The 21,099-nt window shown below is 39.7% G+C and overlaps 1 protein-coding gene across 9 annotated transcripts in view; it reads left to right on the top strand.

The window, feature by feature from the left end:
- The window catches only part of PALLD (palladin, cytoskeletal associated protein), a 452,487-nt gene that overhangs the window by 165,752 nt on the left and 265,636 nt on the right, over positions 1–21,099 (top strand). Inside the window, exon 1 of one of the 9 annotated variants that reach the window (XM_032298628.1) lies at positions 9,385–10,102. The exons of the other annotated variants lie outside the window; for them this stretch is intronic. The gene's annotated coding sequence lies outside the window, so the exon portion shown is untranslated. Of the gene's footprint in view, positions 1–9,384; positions 10,103–21,099 lie in introns of those variants that run through there. 9 annotated transcript variants of the gene reach the window in all.

The raw sequence follows: 21,099 nt of genomic DNA on the forward strand, positions 1-21,099 counted from the left end.
GTGGCACATATACACCATGGAATACTATGCAGCCTTAAAAAGGGATGAGTTCATGTCTTTTGCAGGGACATGGATAAAGCTGGAAACCGTCATTCTCAGCAAACTGACATGGAGGAGGAAACCAAACACTGCATGCTGTCACTCATAAGTGGGTGTTGAACAATGAGAACACGTGGACACAGGGAGGGGAACATCATACACTGGGGCCCATCAGGGGGGTGGGGGGCTAGGGGAGGGATAGCAGGGGGTAGGGGTTAGGGGAGGGATAGCATTAGGAGAAATACCTAATGTAGATGACAGAGTAATGGATGCAGCAAACCACCATGGCATGTGTGTACCTATGTAACAAACCTGCACTTTCTGCACATGTAACCCAGAAGTTAAAGTACAATAAAAAATAAATAAATAAAATTTAAAAAAGAAAAGAAAATACCTGGCCCAGAGTGAGCACTCATTTGATGTTAGCTGCCAGTATGATTATTTATTTATCTCTGTGACCTCTTGTAAGCTTATGAAAGGAGCTGTGCAGAGTGAGACCATAGAACAGATTTTCTAGCGCAAGCAGGGCTACTCACAGGGGGCTCGTGGAGTCTGAGTGCTGACCTCGGCCCCATTAGCACCGTTCTCTCACCAGCTCAGGCACGGGGCTATAATGAGGATTATTGAAGTAACATATGGAAAACTCTTAGCGTTAGCTCTTGGGAGAGGAAAAAGGCACTAAATAAATACAAGGAATTATTAAAAACCGGGAGACGACCTCACAGGGATGCTGAACTTTGTATGTTATTTGCTATTCTAAGAAGAAACCAGGGCAAGAAGCCAACTTCATCGCCAGGTGACAAAGTGGTCTCCTGGCTGCTGTTCAAGGGACAGCAGCAGGCAGCGTCACCTCAGCAGATCCCAGGCCATCCACAGCCTCTTCCTGGCTGCAGGCAGCTCAGCTTTCCCATGAAAGAGAAGGCCTGGGTCCTATGCCAGATGCTGTGCCTGCCCGTCCTGCATCTTGTGCCCAAATGCCCCTCCTTTGAGGAGAGCCGAGAGGTGGTATTCTGAGTTAGAACCTATGAAACAGAATACTGATGGTGCATTCCCGCTGGTGCTAGTACAGATGAGTTAGGGCCACCAGCAATCTGCTTCCACAGCAGGACTCCAGTCCCGGACTGGGCCAAGCCCGGAGCTTCATTGCCAAGCCTTAACAAGTATGTGGAGAGCACACAGCTCTGTAACTCTGGAGACAACAGTCCATCAGATTCTACTTACAAGTTTACCACCCACCCCTACAACATTCCTCTCTCCAGAACCAATCCTAATGCTAAAATGAAATACACTTAAAGTGGTCTCCAGGTATCACTTGTGAAATGGTGTATAGGAGGCATCCAAGAATGAATCCAGATCTGGCCCACAGCCACCACACAGCTTGGGGCCTCTGGTTTCCTCTTGATATCAGTGGCATAAGATTAATTGCTATGGCTCCAAGCAATGATTATAGAAACATCCTATTTCTCTTCGCCACAAAATAAAGAATATCTTAGTCATGATGTCTTACATTATAAAGTCTTGGCGGATAAGGATGGTGTCTAAGTCTCATCACTCAAGGATATAGCACTTCATGACATGTACCTTTATTTATACTTTTCTGGTAACAATCTGGTTTTAAAATACTGATGGCTTTACCAAATAATGGTATAAATATGATATCTCAATCCTCAAAACTACCAACAAATTTAAGTTATTTATAACACATACAACAAATACTTATGCATAAATATTACAAAAACATTGCCTACCTATCAATGTGCATAGCAAAAAATAGTTTGAGAAAAAACAAAATTAAAAAGTCCACCACTCAAAAGAAAAAAATAGTTCTCTTTCCTTCTTCAACCAGTTTCACAGATGCTACATTACCCATCAACTATAAAAGGGATCAAACATTTCAGCAGGCTTTTAAAAAAATTTTTTTGAGACAGAGTTTCGCTCTTGTTACCTAGGCTGGAGTGCAGTGGCGCAATCTCAGCTCACCGCAACCTCCACCTCCGCTGGGATTACAGGCATGCACCACCACATGCAGCTAATTTTTTGTATTTTTGTTTGTTTGTTTTTCAGTAGAGATGGGGTTTCTCCATGTTGGTGAGGCTGGCCTTGAACTCCTGACCTTGTGATCCTCCCGCCTCCGCCTCCCAAAGTGCTGGTATTACAGGCATGAGCCACCGCGCCTGGCATTCAGCAGCCTTTAAACCTAGAAGAAGTCCTAAAAAATTTAAAGCTTAGACAATTAGAATATTTTCTCTGGCATTTAAGATTTTTGAAGTATCTAGTTCTTCAGAAAGGTTAGGCTGACAATCAAGACAACATTGCAAAATATGGAAGATTATTCTCTAGTTCACTTGCTACAATGGAATGTGTTTTTTCTTTAGAGATCAGGATTGATTATTAAAATATTTAAAGAAGATGTTTCTAAGGCTGCCTGGAAGACAAATCATAACAGTTGATCTCAACAATAAGCCTCTGTGTAAAACAACCTCTTAAAAAAGAGGTGGCATGTGGCCGGGTGTGGTGGCTCATGCCTGTAATCCCAGCACTTTGGGAGGCCAAGGCAGGCAAATCACCTGAGGTCAGGAGTTCAAGACCAGCCTGGCCAACAGGGGGAAACCCCCATCTCTACTGAAAATACAAAAATTAGCCAGGTGTGGCAGTGCATACCTGTAATCCCAACTACTCCAGAGGCTGATACAGGAGAATTGCTTGAACCCTGGAGGCGGAGGTTGCAGTGAGCTGAGATTGCGCCATTGCACTCCAGCCTGGGTGACAGAGTGAGACTCTGTCAAAAAAAAGTAAAAGAATCTAGAACTGGCATGCATATTTAAAAGTAGTTGCAGAGAAAGTCTTGGCAGTTTTTCAGAGCTCCCTTCATGTAATCCCTGTATTACAGTGCACCCCTCAAGTTGAAAAGCTCCCATGTATTTAACATTTTTTTTAAAGAATTAAAGATTTTCTTTATCCAATTTGCAAACGTAAAACAAAGCTGTATCAATTCTCCCTTTTCCGCATCCTTCTTTCCATCCACTAAGATAGTTCTCTGGGGCTGTTGACAGCTTCTGAAGGTGATTTGATGTGCACTCCCTCCTGACTTCTGGTTTATCTGCTTCTTATAAAGAGCTAGTATGCTCCAGAGAGCACTAGAGGCAATTCTTACCCAGCAATCCCAGAAGCAATTTTCTTCTGCTTTTCTTACTCACCAGAGCCCTCCTGGAGTTTCAGACAAAGAAGCTGAGCAGTTTGCAATAGATACTAGAGAGAGGTTCATAATGCAATAGCAGCTTCAAGTTTTTAATCCATCATTGCAAATAGTTGTTTTACAACTTGAGAGAGAAAAAGTAGAAATCTATGGCGTAATGAAGGGGAAAGAAATGGGTCATGTTACTATAGAGATAGACTCAAATTCTGTATTATGTCATAAGTGAAAGCTTTTTTGGTCTATGTGGGTATAAATTAATGAAAGAATGATATCAGGGAAGAATGTATAAGTACTTTGCCTGGAGAGTATGAGACCAGCCAGTTAGTCCAATAAATCCGAGGGTTTGGGGAGCCTCTTTTGAGGTAGGTGATGCGTTGCTCATTATTAGAGAATCTCTTGGCATGAGTCCTTTTGCACCCAGCATCTGCTTTCAAGGTCTCTTCATGAATGTTCTTCTTATGTGCTAATATCTTTATTCTTACACAAACTTGGTGGAAGGCACTATTGTTGCACATCATTAAATTTCCTTACTGTATTCGACAACTGTGCTACCTAATGTGCTCCAATTACTCTTGCTGTACTTGGTTTTCTTCCTAACATTTCCCCGTCTGAAATTATTTCATTCACATGGTATAGTTTAGGTGCTTATTATCTCTCTCCCCTGCGCCCATCACCACCGGAGTAAAAGCTGCCTGTGAGTAGACTCCTTGTCATCTTCTATATATTCAAGTTTTCATTTTGTTTCATAACTAGCTTTTCTCTTCTCCCAGCAAGGTTTTCAAGATCCAATCCAAAGACTGTTTAAGGAATGGAGCTCAGACTTCTTTTACTTCTTTTTTTTTTTTTCTTTTTGAGGCAGAGTCTTACTCAGTTGCCAGACTGGAGTGCAGTGGCACGATCTCGGCTCACTGCAACCTCTGCCTCCTGGCTTCAATCGATTCTTCTGCCTTAGCCTCTGGAGTAGCTGGGACTAGAGGCGCCCACCACGACACCCAGCTAATTTTTATTTATTTTTAGTAGAGAATGGGGTTTCACCATGTTGGCCAGGATGGTCTTGATCTCTTGACCTGGTGATCCGCCTGCCTCAGCCTCCCAAAGTGCTGATATTACAGGCATGAGCCACCAAGCCCGTTCTCTTTTCTTCAAGAGTCAATTCATGGATTAAAAGCATCCTGTTCTTGGGACTTTGACTAGCAGAGCCAAGAACTTTCCTACAAGCTATTGCTTGGTTGTTAAGGCAACACAACAGAATACCACCCTGATGTGTCACATTCTACATGTGCTCACTTACAATACAGTGTAATATTTTTCACCTCCTATCTGAAGCAAGATGAGATAATTGCTGGCTGGTGTGAATTTTTTTTTAGCATCTCTTTGCATCAATAGATCTAGTTTTCAGACTATATACTTAAGTTTATAAAACAGTATGCTAACGTTTGTTTTATTTAATCGGATTCTATTTGATTCTTATTAAGACCATGTTTTCAGAAAGCACCCAACAGCCCTCATAATAGTGGAAGCTTCATTAACAAAGGCAAATATTATAAACACACTAATATATAACCCAGGCCTCATGTATGTGCTCTCAAATGGGAAACGTGGAAGACATCAGTTGCATGCATCCCAAGTCAGAGACTTATTTTCTTCATTTGCCTTCTGTGCCTCCCCAGCGATCTCTTCCCTTCGCTTTGGTAAGAAATTATAACAGCCGGCTAGCTTTATTGAGTAGCACGCATCAAGCCCACAGCAGAGCTTAGATATGTATTATCTTGTTGAGTCCCCATAACAACCTTATGAGGAAGGTACAAAATAAAAGAAGGATTTAAAAGACCTCCATAGTTAAGGAATGAAGAAACAATAATGCAAGTCTCTTTTTATACAACATAATTGTCCTAAAAGGTATCTATTTCTTTGCATCTTTTAAAATGCACCATAAATGGGATATTCTAATATCATTATGTTTTTCTTTAGGTTTCTCTTTTGTACATTTTAGTAAGTTTAAAATATATAAAAGTGTCCAGGCATGGTGGCTCATGCCTATAATCTCAGCACTTTAGGAAACTGAGGCGGGCACCTGAGGTCAGGAGTTCGAGACCAGCCTGGCCAACATGGTCAAACTCCATCTCTATTAGAAGTTCAAAAATTAGCTGGGCACGGTAGTGGGGTGCCTGTAATCTCAGCTACTCAGGAGACTAAGGCAGAGGTTGCAGTGAGCTGAGATCACATCACTGCACTCCAGCCTGACTGACAAGAGTGAGATTCCATCTCAAATAAATAAATAAATAAATACGAACATAAATGTAATATTTATATTTGCTTGCAATAAAAATAAATGAAGAATGCTCCAAAATGAAAAGTTAAAGTTCTTCTCTAACCTCTCTCAGCCTCTACCTCTCCTCTCAAGATAAGTTACAACCTTCCAAAAATACATTGTCCAATAAAACCACAGTGGTATAGAATGAAAGTCTGCAGTTAGTCTACAATATGCTTTTGACAGCTGTAGCTAACATTCTTTGTAAAGGCTGCATAGTATTTCATTATGTGGGATACCATAATTGAATTGCCGTTTCCTTTATGATGGACATTTAGGGCAAGTTGGGTGTTTTCCTATTACTGTTTGTGAAAAGTGCTGAAGTGAACATTCTTGTCTTTCCTGTGTCTTTGTGTCCTTTCGTGAGTAAATTAAGCACAACTTCCTAGAAATGAAACTGCTGGGTCAATTGCATATGTATCCTAAATTTTGCCAAACTCTCTTCTTAACAGATTACACTAAATTATATTCCCACATTAGTGGTAGCAATTTTTAATATTATGAATGTTAGCTTGTATTTTAAATGTCTTCATTTTCCTTTTAGATGCTCACATAGCTCCCAACTGGAAAACTGGACCCATCCCCTGCCACCATCTCCACCAAGAACCCTGCATACCCTCTGCATATCATATTCGTATAACAGTATTACCAAGTACAGTAGTGCTTTCTGAATGTCCCTCTCTTTCATCCTTTAGGGAAAATATGTACAGTCTGATGATATTGTTTGCTAAACACATAAATGTATAGATGGCTTTCTTCTAAAGAGCAAGTGATATATGATCCAAACTTTGGAAAACTGGATTCTGCTCACAAGGGGGTTGGAAAGTGCCTTTTCAGGATCTTAATTAAACTTAGCTAATTGTAATTCCAATATTGATGCAAGAAGGCAAAAGGTTCAAGGATGAAGTCAATTTTTCCTGAGGTTAGGAATAAATCTATAAATTCTGGTTATATGAATCGCTAAAGAATTATTGCACAGGGATCAATAAATCACTTCTAAAGCAGTGTTAGAATGCTGTTTCACCTCAGTATACTAGTTACAATTGCATTATTAGGCTCAGGAGTGTTGGACAAACTGGTTCTTTTAGCTTTTAACATTGCAGTAAATGGCTTGGCAACAGATTTAACATTTTCTAACGTCCAGGATTAACTCTTTTTTTGCTTAAGATCTGGAATGTTCTCAACACAAAGAAATGATAAATGTTTGAGGTGAGGGACATCCCAGTCACTCTGAGTGGATCAGTACCTGTCACCCTCATGCATCAAAATACCACATATACCCTAGAAATGTGAACAGTCACTATGTATCAATTAAACGAATAGCCCAGCCCTACCTCAGACCAATTAAACCAAAATCTCTCAAGATGGAACTCTCTTTTCTTTTTTTTCCCCAAGGTTAGCTCTTTAGTCACTGGCCAGAAAACCTCTAATCCCAGCAGAATTTTAGAGCTATTAAGTACTTTAGTTCTTAGCCACTTAGAAATCATAATTACATAATGATGCTTTACAAGAAGAGGTAGGGGAGGAGAGAAGAATTTCTACTCCTCCTCCTCAGTGACATGAGTGTAGAGAAGAGAAATGAGAGGTTATAACCATACATATCTGCATGTTATGTTTACTTGAACAAAAATACAAATTTTATCTGTCATTGAGAAGAATTGTTTTTGAACAAAAGTGAATAGCTAAAAATAGTGAGTCTGTACAACCGAGAGGCTGGTTTTCCTTTAGTCTTTTTGTATTTTTTTTTTTTTTTGAGGCGGAGTTTCGCTCTTGTTACCCAGGCTGGAGTGCAATGGCGCGATCTCGGCTCACCGCAACCTCCGCCTCCTGGGTTCAGGCAATTCTCCTGCCTCAGCCTCCCAAGTAGCTGGGACTACAGGTGTGCGCCACCATGCCCAGCTAATTTTTGTATTTTTAGTAGAGACGGTGTTTCACCTTGTTAACCAGGATGGTCTCGATCTCTTGACCTCGTGATCCGCCCACCTCGGCCTCCCAAAGTGCTGGGATTGTAGGCATGAGCCACCGCGCCCGGCCTAGTCTTTTTGTATTTGTTTGTTTTGTTTTTGTTTTGGCTTGTCAACACCGAGAGTACCTGATGGGGCAGATGGAGGCAGATCGAATGCTCCACACTCTCTTAGGAGGCTAGAGTCTGAGGGTTAAAATGCTGAGGGGCAGATGTTGCTTGAAGCCTCACATACTGCGTGACCATGGCAGAGAGTTCCTTGAGCAGTGAAAAGCACTTTTCTGTCCCAACAGATAGGCTTATGTTGGGACATATAGGCCAGTCCCAAGAAGAAATCATGACTTTTCTTCACTCTATAGGTGATAAGCATGAGATTCTTCCCCAAGAAGAATGTTGAAAAGTCAGAAAGGATATAAAAATGGGAGGAAAAGGTGGGATATTCAGGAAACTATCAGAATATGTACATGCAAAAATAAATTTTTCATGGAACTTATTCTTTGGTTAAACAACATTTTAAAAATCTCTTCAAAGCTTTCAAATGGGCCTTTGAAAAATTAAATTGCAACCACATTGGATTTCAATTTAGCATGGGATTTCCTAACATGAACGTCTTTAAAGTTAGAGGTTCTGCGTCAATGAAATAAGGCTAAAACATGAACCTCGGGTAGAAACATTGGAAACTTCAGTACAAAGGAAGTTACTAATGAATATGATTAAGTTTAGAAAGCTTTCCTATGAGAGAAAATACTCTAATGTCAGACACTGATTCAGGTTTTTGTGCAAAGAATGAAAGTGCTATTTGAAATATATTTTGTAATGCAAACAGGGCAACATCATAGTATTTTGTGTGTGTGCTGAATCTACGCTCCATTTAACAGCTGAAGTGTCCCCAGTAAACCATCCTAATTATAAAGCCCCTGGAAATCTCCTGCATTATCTTAATTAAATTAGGCTGATCTAATAAAGGCATCATAATGAAGAGGACTGTGCCTTTCCTTACTATGCAGCATACCAGACATTAGATGATTTGTCCCACTTTCAGGCATCAGTTGTCATGCTTGCTAAAAGAAAAGAAAAATGATAGCACCAGTCATCATAGTCCCTCGAGGAATCATCCATCTAGTTCTTGAATTTTTTTTACAACACCCCCGTCAATTATTTCTTCCTCTCCAGAGCATCTAGTGACAGGGAACTCACTCTGTCATTTTGATCTATTTCATCTTTGAACATGGGAAGTAGTTTTAGCCATAAGAAACCTCAGGATTTTTTTTAGTTCCTTCAACATGAACCTATCGTAGTACTCAGACAACTATTTTTAAGCTTAATTTCAAACAACCTGGAAAAACAGTGGATCGATGGAACACTAAAGGCTGTAGGGAGACTATGATCATTCTTGCCCAAAGGCATTGCAAAAAGGCAGGTGTGTAAATGCCATTTACATATAGGATGGACCTCTCCACCTTTTTCTAGTACAGATTAATTTTTAATTTCCCAACATCTATAAATTGTCAGAATGGTAAGGTCATGAGGAAACACTTTCTCCTAATGTACACAGACTTGAAAGCTGTTGACCTGTCTTCCTTATCACAGACAGTTCTTGGGAGCCCCGAGGAGAGAGATGGCTGAGGCACAGATCACATTGTCTGGCTGTTCTGCTATGCACATATTGGGCTCTGATAATTAGAACATTGATCCACAGCACAACCTTTGAGTACGCTGTTCTTTTCCTTTGCAGCAAACATATAGCCATTATCATCAGTTATTGTTTTTTTAAGAGGCAGAATCTCACCATGTTGGCCAGGCTGGCTTCAAACTCCTGGGCTCAAGCAATCCTTCAACCTCAGCCTTCTAAGCAGTTGGGACTACACATGGCTCATCAGTGATATTTTTAAATACAAAAAGACACATATTTTTATTTGCTTATGCAAACAGAGTAACTATTATAATTTCCTGCAACCAGTAAATATCATATGCTAAAGCCTTTTTTTCTGATTCCACCTCTTCCCCACCCCACCATGTAATACCTTTAGAGTTGTTTTCTTTGGGGGACGGAGGGGTGTTATGTGTATCTTTTTTTTTTTTTTTGTCTTTTGCCAAGTCTCTAAGTGCCTCTGAAGCCAATTTTTAAAAGTTGTGCATTGTGAGATCACACTTGCTTTGGGGCATACAGGATGTAAGCACAAGACGATGGACTGTAGCCAGGTAGTGAGAGCTCTAATTGTAGTCAGAAAGAAGAACATTTTCATCGTGACATAACAAAATCTGTATTTTTCAAAGAAAATGATTTAAATCTGTATCAAGTCATAGCATTAGTTTCCCACTGGAAAAAAAAAAACTAGTTTATTATTAATAGAATGAGATGCCAGCCTTAGGCAATTTGCTCTGAAAAACCAACTGAAATGAAACATGGCATTTTATTCGTTATTCAAATAGCCAAATAAAACAAGGTGTAATTAGTCCTGACTTCCTGTTCTTGCTCACACACCTGAGGCCCCTCCCGCTCTGCTGTAGCTCCGCACACCCAGGCAGGCTTTCAGGGGAAGCAGTGGAGCAGCTTTCTTGGACGACAGCTCACTTGTCTACATATTCAAAAGTATGTATTTGATCAAATGGTTGGGAGGAGGACAGGTATTATTTAGAAAAGTACCTGTGTGACTAGAACAAGAAAAGGAGCTGCAAAGCAGCCTTTGTAGAATGTTTGTTAATCTTTCAGGAACTTGTTTCAAGCAGTGCATCAGATGTTAAATCTAGGCATATATGTATATGGCTACTTGGGGGGGGGGTGGGTGTGTGTGTGTGTGTGTGTGTGTGTGTAAAAGTGTAATTTCACATTTTTTAAAAATGAAGACATTCACAATTTTAGCCAGAACAGTTGGTACAAGGCCCATACATGCTACCTGCTAAGAATATAATTTCTTCTACCTCTAAGATTTCATTATTAAAAGAATTCTCTCCTCAATGGATACTTCATTTATCACAGCTCTCCTTGGAAAGCTGACCTCTAAATGGGAACTTCCAGAAGGAACACACAATAAGAACGAGGGAAAAGCATTCAGGAAAGAGGGTGGCTTTGAAAGGAGTTAGCTGGGAAAATCTTGAGAAAGAAAGTGAGCCCATTTCTGTACATGCAGTTTTTGCTTGGTGGGCAGTTTACGGCTTAGCTCTGCATGTGCTTACTCCCTGTTGTAGGTACCTGCTTTGTGGTTCTGCAGAGACCACACCAGCCACATTTGAACACCAATAGACTAGACTAGAGCCAGAACTCTGAGAAGGGAGGCTCTTCCTCGGCCTCTGACAGAGTTGCCACCAAATCTGACTGTCCTCCTTGCCCTGAGCAGCTGAATTTGGCTCCGTGGATGAAGCCTCAACCAACTGCATCCTCGCTTGGAGAGTAGATGAAAAAGAAAGAAGCAAAGGCTTTTGAATTCTAAAGTGTCAGCTTTTTCCAAAAGTAGGCTATTTTCCCTTCCTTCTCAATCGCTTCTTCCATTCAGTGTTCTCCTGTCATCTTGCTAGTCATGATTAGACAGATTAAGGCAAGAAACTGGGGGTTTTGCTAATGAACTTGGGGAAATTTTGAAGGACATCTCCTGTGCTTTGACTTTTGGGGAAAGCTCTTCCCTTGTTAAGGAAAAAGTTGCTTTGGATGAAATTGTTGGTCAGATGCAAAGAAATAACTGCTGGGCTTTCTAGGAGTCTGTACATGAACTGTTTTACGTGGGTTTCTGCAATTCCGTAGAGTTGAAAACATCAACAGGAGCTGCAGCCCTTTTCCCTAGTTTGGCTTTAGTCCTTTTGAGTTTCATAATTCTGAGGTGATCATTGTATTCTAGTGGACAAGTTCCAAAAGCCCAGAAGACTGACAGCATTGTCTGATAAAGCATCTCCCATTTTATCCCCTTTGGAATGTAATCCAAGTTACAACAATAGCTAATAATTACCTGCCATAATTGTAGCAACAAAATAGCTGAATATGCACCTCTAGCTGATTTATGTATGCAATTTATCATTCTCAAGCTCACCATAATCCATTCTTTCCCCCCAATGCTTTGAAGCTTTGGAAGCATTCAATACAATTTTTCACAATATAGGTGACTTTGAAGTGAGGCTTGTCAGGTCATGCTGACTTAATTTTGTGCTCGCATAGAGAATTGGTGAGGATGAATCTTTTATTTTAACTAACAAGTGTAACTTGAGAATTTGTGAATGACTGACAGATGGGTTGGGAACCTTTTTTTCCTTCACATACTGTGAAATGTACTTCTGTCTACTCATGGGAATGAGTCACATTTGCAAAAAGCCATAATGTTCACTGGTGCCAAAATGACATTTTTTAGTTTCTCTGGCAATGAGCTATAAGTAGGACAGCTGCCCATCCTAGTTTGCCTGAAAGTCATTCTTTATTCCCATAATTATCAATGGTTACCTATTATTTCATTCTCAGAAATGTCCTGGCTTGGGCAATGTATTATATGTTCACCCTGCATATCCACATAGTGCAGGAAAGCCCAGTATTTTCATGTGCCATGGCCAAATGACAGCTTATTTAAAAAAATAGAAAATTATTGGAATTAACAGTCAAAGATACGTGAGAGATTAGAAATCAACATTTCACATTGACTCCTGTGTAAGAAAGCAATACATATGTGTAGACTATTAAAACAGGCATGGCGAATATGTTTCAATTCAGGTGTCAACACTAATTGGTTGGTAGTGGTTGCCCCTAGCATCCATCATTGGAGAAGGACTCTGAAACCAAAGTGGAGACCAGTGGGATATGGGGCTTGCCCTATTACTGATGTCTGTCATAAGCTCTGGAAAAGCTAGTTGTAAAATGTATACCAGGTATTCAATGTCACCACCATAGAGCCAGATGAGGTTTTAGTGATAATCCAACCCAGTGTTTTCAAAATGTGTTCCCAAAACACTGATCCTTCAACATGAATCTCAGAACACATATTCCATGGTCCAGTAAGATTGAGAGTGATGCCTACCATATTTCTCTCTCGGAAATTCAGTGTATATTGGCACAGAGCTCTAAAAAGTTCTGTTTAACTTTCTTACAGATGTTTAACTTTGTTTAACCCAGTGCTTCATAACCTATTTGGCCACAGAAACCTTTTCAATGTTATCTGTCAACTTGCTACAGAACTAGTTTCTTGGTACATAGTTGAGGAAACTCTAGTCCAGCTCATTCCTTGCATTTCACAAATAAGGAAAATCAAGCCCCAAATGAGAGAAAGACTGGACCACAGTCAACTTGGCTGATGTATGGAACTCATTGATATAGGAGATAAGAAGAAATTATTTAGGTAGGTAGTGAGGGTATAGGAGTCCTTGGTAAGGTTTTCCTTTTAATGAAAAGCAGCCCCAAAACTATTTTTTCTAGCAAAGAGCAGCCAGTAAACTCCAGTTACAGATACAGACAAGCAAGCGCAAAGCTGGCACGGGTGAATGCCAGCAGCTGTGCCAATAGGAACAGGCTAGTTGGGACTAGGCATGCTCAAAATGGCGGCTCTACCTTCCCTTTTCTTTCCCAGCCACATGTACAGTAAGGAGCAGACAGCATGGGCTAGTCAAGTGGAAAGTCCATTTGCATAATAAGATTAGGATGGGGTGGCCAGCCTTCCTGAAATGTCACAGCTGGTCCAGCCAATCTGTGGGTCCTATGTCAATCAAACACAGCCACTTCAAGCATGCCTATAAAAGCCGGTGCACTCCCATTCAGGATGCCCCTCTCTCAAAAAAGAGAGAGCTGTTCTCCTTGCTGTTTCTGTTGCTTGTTAAACCTTTGCTCCTAAACTCACTCCTTGTGTGTGTCCATGTCTTTTATCTTCTTGGTATTTACTCCAGACAAGGTCACTGCTTTATCAGAACTGCTGACTCCAGATCCTAGCTCCTTTCCACTGTATCACCAATGAGGAAAATATTAGAAGCAATCAAAGATTTTAATAGCTTCAGGCAGCACAGATATTTAGTAGAGTTCACTTATTTTTATAGGTGTTTGTTTCTTTGTTTGTTTTGCTCTGTCGCCCAGACTGGAGTGCAGTGGCACAATCTCGGCTCACTGTAACCTCCACTTCCCAGGTTTGAGTGATTCTCCTGCCTCAGCCTCCAGAGTAGCTGGGATTACAGGCGGCTGCCACCATGCCCAGCTAATTTTTGAACTTCTTTTAGTAGAGATGGGGTTTCACCATGTTGGTCAGGCCAGTCTTGAACTCATGACCTCGTGATCTACCCACCTCAGCCTCCCAAAGTGCTGGGATTACAGGCGTGAGCCCCCACGCCTGACCACCCTGACCTGGTGGTGGGTTTTTTTGTTTGTTTGTTTGTTTGTTTTGTTTTATTTTGGTTTTTGAGATGGGATCTTGCCTTGTCACTCAGGCTGGAGTGCAGTGGTACAATCATAGCTCACTGCTGCCTCCAATTCCTGGGCTCAAGTAATCCTCCCACCTCAACCTCCCAGTAGCTGGGACTACAGGCACATGCCACCATGCCCAGTTAGTTTTTCTGTAGTGTCACAGTCTTGTCATCTTACCCAGACTGGCCTCTAACTCTTGGGCTGAAGTGATCCTTCCACTTTGGCCTCCTAAAGTGCTGTGATTACCGGCATGAGCCACTGCACCCAGCTTATATTGTTTTTTAAAGATGGTAAATAAATATCTGTATGTTCCTAGTGTCAGACACTAAGCTACCTCTCATGGTCAAAAAAAAAAAAGGGGGCAAGATAAAATCATTTTCATAGTTTAGTTTTATCTGGGCTGGTCCATTCCTCTATTTTATCCTTTTTCCTTTGGAGATAAAGTGGTTGTTTGAGGAAAGAATTGCTAGACACGAATCTGGTTTTGGTTCAAATTCTATTTTATTATTTCCTGGGCTTTGAATTTCAAGAAATCCTATCTATTTATTGGTCTCTTTTGGGCCATAAGGTTAAAGTACATCTGTTGTCCACACAAATTTAGCTATTGGCCTTCGAGCTAAGCAGTCATGAAATTATAGCCATAGTAAATTTAGACAATGATTAATTTCACTTCAGTCAGCCTGTAAATCCACATGACAGAATAAACATAGTGTGTCATGTAGTTAATGTGAACACATGTAAAAAATTAAGAAATCTTTGGTGACAAGACAAAAAATACTCCATAAATATTAATTGGTGTTTAATTGTGGATGTATGAAATGCAATACTTACAGATGGCCTGACTTGGCATGTAGGCATCAACAAAACTTATCTTGGGCATCACTTTCAAATTTTGTCTTGGTGGTTCTCCGGGTCATGGCAGACCACTGTCATTCCTTTGAGGGAAAAGAACACCTGGAAAATATAACTATTGCCGAAGCACTTATCTCTCTGGGGTTTTTTTCCTACCCTTTATTTTTGTTATTATACCATTACAGAAACTGGTTGCTTCAGTTTTCTTTAAGCATGGACTTCGTGAAGCCATGTGGTTTCATGTGCTTTGGGAGAAAGAGGCAGCTGGGGGCTAAATTTGCCATCCTGAAATCATCCTTGACATCCCTTTGAAGATAAATGTTTCCAGGAAGTACAAATCAGTGAAGTGGTGAGGGAAAAATGGAGAGACATCTTTCAACATAACCTTGTTTCCCCTTGAGCATAAAGGAATTGATTTGAAGGAGAAAATAAAAACTCAACAGTTTTTAAAGGTTTTTATTTAATAAGCACTTCATTGTTTCTATTAACTGGCTTTTAACATTTACCATCTTGCTTAGCGGAGTTGGAGAACATTACCCAAGATTCATTGATGAAACTTGATAAGTGTTATAAGTCAGATTTGTTTCATTTTAAAAGCCACATGTTTAAAATACAGTGCACAGAGAATTTTCACGATACGTAGTTGTGGTTCAATAAAATAAAGATAGCCAGAAGAAACTGTCACTCATAAAATCTATATTTCCTGCTAAGTGTTAGTATTAAAATAGATATTGCTAGTCAACTTGTAAGCCAAGCGATGCCATGTGTGATTTTTTTTAACATAAACGATTCGTATTCTTTACTAGAAGGTGTATCTCAGACTTTGCAGTGATTTGTTGGTTCCTTTCATTAATCATGAATTTATTCTCATAAAAATCAACACTCATGACCCTATCTTGGAGAATTGGAGTGTTCTGAGCATTCCCAGATGTGTACTGCAGTACCAGTGCACAGTTCTGAACCTCACTGCCAGTTGCCAGGGTCACAAGAGAAACATATCACTAGGCCGCGTCAGGGAGGTGAATTTTTAAACATTCTTCCACCACCCAAGGACGGAAGTAATTGGTGGTTTTCAAGGGCAGCCATTGGGTCAGAAGCAGCTGCAGCCCCTCGATTTTAATTATCCTCCTGACTCCTTGATCCCTCACCAAAAAGGCTCTAGGACTGTGGACAGATGCAGCCACTTGCCTCTAACAACTGGACTCAGACCAAGTCAGCAGTCACATTTCACCTCACCTTGAAATGTAGAAAGTGAACAATTAGATATTGAGCATTTTAATGTAAAACACCTTCTTGAATTTCAATCCAGCCACATCCTGCTAGTGCCATAATGTGATCCTTGAATTTTTGGCACTATCTCATTTTTAAGCTGAAACGTTTGGAAAATCCTTATGGGGAAGGAGGAACCATTATAAACAACAATAGTACACACACACATACATGCACACACACATGCATACACACATATACACACACACATACACATAAACACATGTATACATATTTATTAACATTTCAAAATCCCACAGAATCGTATAAAGAAATACACCATCTTACAAAACTATAATGTTACAATCCTTTTTCCTCTATGTGCTATAATCCTTTATGAACAAAGGGAAAATTCAAAACTCATGAATATTATCTCCTCTCCAACAAATTGATTGCAACCTGAGTATTATATCCAAAGAAACGTATATAAGTATGAAGCTACAACCAACTTTGAAACATTTCTGAAGGAGTTCAGGTTCTATGTGATGGAAAAACCTAAGCTCATTAAGTAAAATATATTCATTGTATTTCCTTATGTCTACAATTGGGTTTTCTTTTCTCTTAGCCTCTGCCGCTAGCTTCATGAACTAAGAAACCTGGCTTAGCTGACATCTATGCTCCCAGTCGGTTCCTGCATCGTAGTTAAAGTGCAGTTAGTCCTTGATGAATAAATGATTGATGAATGAATGAATGAGTATAACTACATCTTCTAATCCTTTTACATTTTATTTCCAGTTAGTACAAGGTTATTGTCATACCCTGTTCATGGCCTTGAAATCTGACAGCCAGTCCCAACTGGTCTATTCTCATATTAGCAACTCAATTCTTTGGAAGGGGCATGTACCATGCCCACTGATTTTGCAGCATTTAGCTCTCCAGCTTCCTTCAGCTCCTTGTTTGGGTGGCAGTTACATAGCTGTTTAACAGCTGCACCAGAAATTAAAGAGGAAGAATCAGTAAACTTTGTTAAAACATGTATCCATCTACCAATAGATACATGTTTTGGTGAAAGATGAAAGCTAAAAGCATTAAGGAAAATGAAATTTTGGAGACTACTGGGTTTTTTATTGTTTGTGTTCTTCTTTTTAATTGCTATAGATAAATGAGAGTTGCCTATATCTAAAAATATAATGACGGCTACTTTGCAAGGTACTTGTGAAAATAAAATAAGGTCATATTTGCATATAATAGGCATTCAATAAATATTAATTCTCTTTCCCTTAATCTGAATTTCCATAAGTCCTTAAGAATTATCATTATTCCCAAACACTGTATTATCTTTTCATCCTAATTATGAGATCATAGTTACATATTTTTAATGATTTTATGGCAGGAATGTAAAAATTGGATTGAAGTTGATATTTATCAGAAGTTCAGAATGGGGATGTAGATAGCATTTTTTTAAATATGCTACCTGGATACTGTTCACTAGATAAAAGGCTTCCAGGTATTCAAAACGGAATGAATAAAGGTTCGAGGGAGTCCTCAAGTCAAATTTTGCTTGAGTGGGTTCTCTCTTAGCCACATTACATGCTTCCACCCACCCTCCTCTCTCAGTCAAACCCCTCTCCACTCTCAGTCCATAGTAATTAAACAGGGCTTTCAGGATCTGGAGGAAAGCGAGAATGTTTCTCCTAGAAAGATGGCAAATGTGTTTCGTTTCAAACTTCAGCTTTAGTTGCTTTGTAGCCTACACAGCTAGCCTGAGGATTCTGAGATGTTCCATTTCACTGGTGAAGAACATTCTGATGCGTGAGTGACATCTGCCACAGGAAGAAGAGGGATAGTGTCCTCATTTGTGCCATGCATTTACCAAACCTATGCTTCATCCTTATATGCTTCACAGTTTAGCTTGTCAGCCCAGTATCTCTTTCCCTAAGTGACACCAGCAACAAGAATTTAATGTGAGAAAAATTTCAAGAGGTCAAAATGTAACCAGCAGATCTCACATTTTCCTCTTTAGAGAATAGTAAATGTTTTGAGTTCTTTGCCAGGAAGCTGGTAGAATTGTGACCTTTGAGAAATTGAACTAAACAAACGTGACTGTAGCACACCCGTCTCATCCGATGTGTGGTGTGTGCCAAAACTTCAAATCTCTAAGATCCTCTTAGTTTAGGCAAGGTCACTCTTCTTTAATCAGCTACATAAAAAGTGGACGAGACACATTTCCATTTCTGATATTTGCACTAACTAGATTATTTTGAGTTTAATTGTATGGGTTTTAAATGCACTTCAGTTTGAGTTGCTGAAAGTCTATAAGCCTCTATCCATATACATTTTAAAGCAGAAAGTGTGGCTGATAAAAAACTATTTATCTGTTCAGTTCTTCATCTGTAAGCATATTCTTCTTTGATAAGCTCTGTTATCAAATGTGCCCTGTGTGAAAATGTAGGCTTGATTACTATTCAGATATGGTGAGGTCAACAGATGAGGAGATGACTGTCATTGGAAAAATACTAGTTTGTTATTTGAAGTTCCCAAGGGGAGGGGTATGCACACCGCAGGGGACTGCAGGGGAAGCTCCAGGATTGGTCAGAAGGCCAGGGAGCAAGGGGCAGCTTTGGAAGGAGCCTTTGTTAGGAACCCTCAGGAAAAGCACAGGTGAGGTGAGGTAAGCAGGTTAGGACTGCCTCTTTTGAACACTTTCAGTGGGTTCTCAGGCAAAGAGGCTGTTTCTGGTTGTCTGGTATCTGGCCCTGGGTTGATGAGGAGAGGGAAGCTGTGGCCCTGAGTCTGAGAACCCAGTAGAGCAGGTGCTGAGTGTGTGGGGTCTGGATTGATTGGTTTGCATATGGAACACATGCTCCCAGAAAGGTCCTTTACATCTCTAGGAACTGACCAGTCCTGGGAGGGGCAGTCCCTCCAGGGTCAGCAATGTCCTAGATGCAAAATTCAATACATGCAAAATTCTGTTCTTTTTCTCTCTGTACTCAAAAAAAAATTAACCTCATTCATTTGACTGTTGATCATTTGTCCCTGTCGGATATCATCTGTATTGTTTCCGTATGCCATTCTTTGATATCAAATGCATTTATGCCAATTTTCCCAACTAGAAATCAACTTGATTGTTTAAAAAAATGCAATTTTTAATTTTTAAAATTGATCCACAGAGTATTGCACATAGTTGGTGCTTTAAAATGCTTATTATCAGCCCCACATTACTTTAAAGCATGGGTCTGATGAAAAAGCAAACAATGAAGAAATATGTGCTCTAATAGATTTGTAAAATGCTGCATACATGTTACATCTCACTCCTTGATATTTGCAATTCACATTTCCTCACTTGAGGCCCTGGGAAGTCCTGCAGAAAAGAAATTAACATTGTCCCAATCCAACCATTTACTAAGCGTGTTTGACCGTGAAATTTTTTTCTCATTGAGTACCTGCTAACAATCTATGAATATGTTGCAGAATACTTTTCTGTCATGTTTTCTCCATAGAATTTGTACTTTACAGGATAAGATTGTTATAAACTGAGTGATGATGGTAAGATTAAGGCTAAAGAAAATAGTAAGTGCAAAAAAGTGCTTGAAATATACCTTAATACTGGCAGAACAGTTAAGACAATGAATAGATTTTTTACCTTAGTCTAACTTATCTATTTAGTCATATGAAATGGTTCATTATGTAATAAAACTCTTCCACAACTGCATACGGCAAAATGCTTCGTGCGTGTAAACCACTAGGCTGACCTGTTTTTGCTTTTTGTACATGCATATGTTTTGTTCTTCAGCTCAGTGAATAAAATTGAAACATCATCTCAGATTGTAACACAAAGTAGAAGAAATAATTTAGAGAAAAGAATAAATTTGCCCAATAAGGTATAATTGAAATAGTTAACATGACCCATGCATATTGCTTTCGGAGACAGCAACTGTCAACCAGGGAAAGTCAGTTATTGACGTAAGTGCCTGTCAGGTGACTAGTTCAATGGTGTGAAAATGTGGTAACATAGGGTGTGACCCAAGAGGAGGAGAATAAAATGTGCAAATATTTGGATGACAGGCTCTCCCTAGAAACAGAAAGGGCAGCATAGTTTCTGGCCAATATTTAGGTCAATGTGTGTTTGATCTGTGATTGGAATCATTTGCATATCGGAACTAGCAATGGCAGAGCAAAAAGGCTCAACTGTGACTTTAGGAAAGTCATCTAGCTTCCTCATCTGTACGAGGAGATGAAACTTTAAGGTTGTTTTGTTAAATGGAAGACTGTATATTTAATGATTATGTTTAAAATATTTCATGAAATGATGTAGAAAATTCATTGATGAAGGGTGCAACTAATTAATGGCTTTGCTTAATTGAAATATACTAGGATACAATCATGTTTCTGCTATCATAGGCCCACGCTGGACCTTTAAAGGTATAGATGGATTTGGCACCTTGTCTTTGTCACAACCATGGTACTTAACTTTCCATGTTATACTGAAATTAGCGCTTGATGGGCCTTTCTATCCTGTTGGAATAAAAGTTTTTCCAGAGTAGCAGCCTGGTCTTATATTAACTTACTCTCTAGGCTTTAGCACAATGTTTGACACATTAATGTATTAAGTATGCCTTTTAATTTTCAGTATTTCTACTGCTTTGGCATGCAATGGACCAGAGATACAATATAAATTTTTTTTTTAAGTGGTTGCTATGTTAAACAAGTGAGCAACCTAGATGGAGAGCCAAGACTCTATAAGGCAGGTCATTCTGGTCCAGAACATATCTTAAGCTTTAGGTGCACGTGATCACCTGGGGATCTGAACCAATTCAGTAGAATTGGGGCAACGGCCAAGATACTGCACTTCTAATAAGCCGCCAGGTGATGCTGCTGCTGCTGGCTCCAGAACCACACTTTGAGTAGCAAAAAGCATGAGTGGGCAACCTTTCTCTGTAAAGGCCCAGATACTAAATATTGGGGGCTTTGAGGGCCATATAATATGTTGTAACTCTGTCCCTGTAATGCAAAAGCAGCCATGGACAATATGTAAATAAATGAGCATGGTTATGTTCCTCCCCCCCAAAAAAACCTTATTTAAGGACTCCAAAATGTGAAATTGATGTCGCAAATTGTTCTTCCTCTTTTGATTTTTTTTTTCAAACCTTTAAAAGTATAAAAACCAT

Source organism: Sapajus apella, unplaced genomic scaffold (assembly GCF_009761245.1).
Source record: "Sapajus apella isolate SASKATOON/1434 unplaced genomic scaffold, GSC_monkey_1.0 scaffold39, whole genome shotgun sequence".
Classification (NCBI taxonomy): Eukaryota; Metazoa; Chordata; class Mammalia; order Primates; family Cebidae; genus Sapajus; species Sapajus apella.